This window comes from Leucopleurus acutus (genome assembly GCF_964270905.1).
Source record: "Leucopleurus acutus genome assembly, chromosome: 7".
NCBI lineage: Eukaryota > Metazoa > Chordata > Mammalia > Artiodactyla > Delphinidae > Leucopleurus > Leucopleurus acutus.
In genome coordinates, this window is record NC_139150.1 from 56,389,910 (window position 1) to 56,393,456 (window position 3,547).

The following is a 3,547-nucleotide window of genomic DNA, read 5'->3' on the forward strand; positions in this document are numbered from 1 at the left end:
AGATATTCTATTTGGATCTTTTTCAAATCCATTTGTTCTTTGTTCATGTTTTCAATCTTTTTAGAGCTCTACCTAAACATATTACAATCAGTTGTTTAAAAAAAAATCAGTTGTTTTATATGTCATTTCTGATTGTTCTAATACATGAAGCCTTTGCAGGTTGGTTTCTGCTGTCTGTTCCCTCCATGGGCTCTCACCATGATGCCTAGCATTCTTGTTTGCTTTATAAATCTTGACTGCAAATTACTCATTCATCCTGCAAATTTTTCTCTGTGAATATTCTGTGGCTTGAGTTGTAGCTGGTAAAATTCATCAAGATAAGATTTGAGTTTTCCTTTCCAATATGCCTTGGGATACTACCAACCTAAAACCATTTTATGTTTAATTCTCTATTTCAGGCTTTTGGAGGCACACAGGTAGTGAGTGTGAATACAGGCTGCAAACCCCTGTGGGGGCTGACTTTTCATGAGATAAATTCTCAGAGCAATGGTTTCCCTTTCCTCGGACAAACAAGCTTCCTAGCTATCCCCTTCTGCAAGTGGGGTTTATTTATCTCAATCACCCTTAACCTGTGAGTGTAGCCCTTTGGATATCCAGGTTTGTGCAGCAATTCCCTATTAGAAGCCCCATCTTAGGCACATCCTGGGCTTTATTTCCTGGCCCCTGCACTTCATGTAGTTGTCCGCTCTCTCTAGCATTTAGCAGACAACTTTAGGAAAAAGCCAAGCTTGCATGCCTACTATACATTCTTTACTTTCATGCCAGCTCAACGATAAATTTGAAAAAACTTTTTTTTTTTTTTTTTTTTTTTTTTGCGCGGTATGCGGGCCTCTCACTGTTGTGGCCTCTCCCGTTGGGGAGCACAGGCTCTGGACGCGCAGGCTCAGCGGCCATGGCTCACGGGCCCAGCCGCTCCGCGGCATGTGGGATCTTCCCAGACCGGGGCACAAACCCGTGTCCCCTGCATCGGCAGGCGGACTCTCAACCACTGCGCCACCAGGGAAGCCCTTGAAAAAACTTTAAAAAATATTTCTTACAGGATTATAGTTGTTTTGTCAGGTGGGCTGGCCATGGTAACTAATCCACTGTTATGTCGGAAACAGAAGTCTCTGATTAATTAACTTTATAATGAGCACATATTATAAATTTAAATATATAAACCATAGTTATATTAATAAATCAACAAATTCCTGATTTTCTCTTTTTTGTCTCTTGGGGGTTCTATTCAATATTCCTTTTTCAGAAAAGGATTCTACTTCTTTAAAAGTTTTGAAAATTTCCTCTTCCACCCACAAACTGTAATGATTATAATGATTTCTCCTTATGATGTTGCTAAATCTATTAACTAGCTAGACCACCACTGATGGCGTATGAACTGAGTCTCAGTTTCACTCTCCCTTATAAGGTCAAATAATCCAGGTGGCATGTCATATTTTCAAACTTTTAATTTTGTTTTCTTAGTAGGGAAACCTTTTTGACCTAGAAAACTTTAAGCAGAAGCCCAGTATGGAAAAGAGGTTTCTGCTCTGGGCTCAGGAGTAGGGAAGAAGATCTGAAAGCCAACAGATTTGAATTTCTCCACCACTTTTCTGGAATACCTCATGAATTCTAAAAGTTTGCTTGAGGTTTTGCTACGGGACCTTACGCAAGTTCTTTGATCTCTCTGTGCTTCAGTTTCCTCATCTGTAAAATAGGGAAGATAATAGTACCCCCTGATAAAACTGCTATGATGATTGAATGAGTTATATATATAAAGCACTTAGTACAGTACAGTATTGGCACAGAGTGAACACTATATAAAGGTTAATTTTTAAAAATACAGAACTTTTAACTCTTCAAAAATCCTATTGGATTTTTCATACTCTTTTGACTTTTTACAAAATTCATAATTTGTATATTACTTTTCCAGTTTTACTTAAAAAGAATTTTCAAAATAAAAGAAAAAAGTGATCTCAACTTTAAACTTCAGAGTCAAACTAAAACCAAAGACCTATTTATTCTATGTTGTTTCATTCCCATATATTGCTTTCTTCTAGCACTTAGGGCTCTCTGAATCCATAAAAACAAAAACAAATCTACACTACAGACTCAATAGACTTCCCTTTTCACTTTAAGTTTGCTCTAAGACAAAACATACCCAAGTCCATCATGTACCTTGATTTCAGATCCACCTCTACCCATCTAGGTTACTTAATGCTCCCTTGTCCGCCCGCCTCATCCTGTCTGCTATAAGGTTAGTGAAAAGAGAGGAGAAGGGCACAGGGCTGAGGCAGAGCTTGTGCATTTCTCTGAGGATGGCATCTTTTGGGTGGTCAAGGGGCTGGTGTGGCTGCTGGTATAGAACCAAGCCCAGGGAGAGGGGAAAGAAGGGGCTGAACCAGGAACCTGTATAGGAGCACAGGAAAGAGAGTCAAAAGGATAAGAAGACACTGGCTTTCAGGAACCCTCTTCATTTTTGAGATGAGGAGACTGTGACCTAGACAGCTGAAAAGCCCTGTGGGGAGGGAGCAAATCCTGGGTCTAAGCTTGAGAATGGGAGGTCATTCTACCTCTGCTTCTTCAAAAATTACTAAAGACTTGGTCCAATACACAGCTGGGTCTCCAAAGTATGTGACGCATGGGGAGGGGCAACCAAGGGGAATAAAACAACACATTGAACTGAATAATTCAAAATGTTGATCACACTAAAACCACAGGGCCAGAGGCCAAACATAATGTCAGCTTCTTTAAATGCTTTAGAAAAAGCATTGACCCAAGAACTAGAAGACCTGGGTTCTATTAGGCTGAGCCATATAAAACTGTCATTTTTGTAGGTCAAAATTCAGTAGTGCCCATTTCACACTGCTCAACCCACAGTTCCATTTCCTCCACAGAGGCTGGTGATGCCTGCCTTGTCTAGTTTGTAGGGTTTTTGCAAGGACAGATCCAAATTACACAACATTTATTGAGTGCCTGCTTATGGGTAGCTGCTTGGGAGACAAAAGATGACTAAGGTATAACGCTGGTTCCCAAGGAACTAGCAGTCCAGTGGAGAAGATAGGGAAACAAATAAAGTTGGATACGATAAGCAAATAAGGGAGGAAGCAATAAATTCTGCTGATTGGGAGACAAAGGAATTTGAATTGAGCTCTAAGGGTTAAATAGAAGTTTCCCAGGTAAAGGGGAAGAGGCAACTTTAGCAAGAGGAACAACTTGAGCAAGGCATGGAGGTGTGAGAGTGCATGGTAGCTTGAGGAACAGTAAATAGTCCAGTGGGTCTAAAATGCACAGGGCATAGAGGAAGGGGCTGTGTGAGGCTAGAAAGTCTGAAGGGCAGGTCGTACCAGTGTATAAAAATGGTTAGATAAGACTGCATCCAGGAAAACCGTGAGAAAGCATAGAAGTGTTTTATAAATACTGTGTTATTTACCTTAAAGACATAAAAGAAAGTTTTCCTAAAAACTCATACCATCCTTCCCCTCCTCTAACAAAAGGTTCAGCTTGAGTCATAGATTGATTTGCCAGATTTCTTAATAGAGTGTTTCCTCTCCTTAGGAGGCATGTAGAA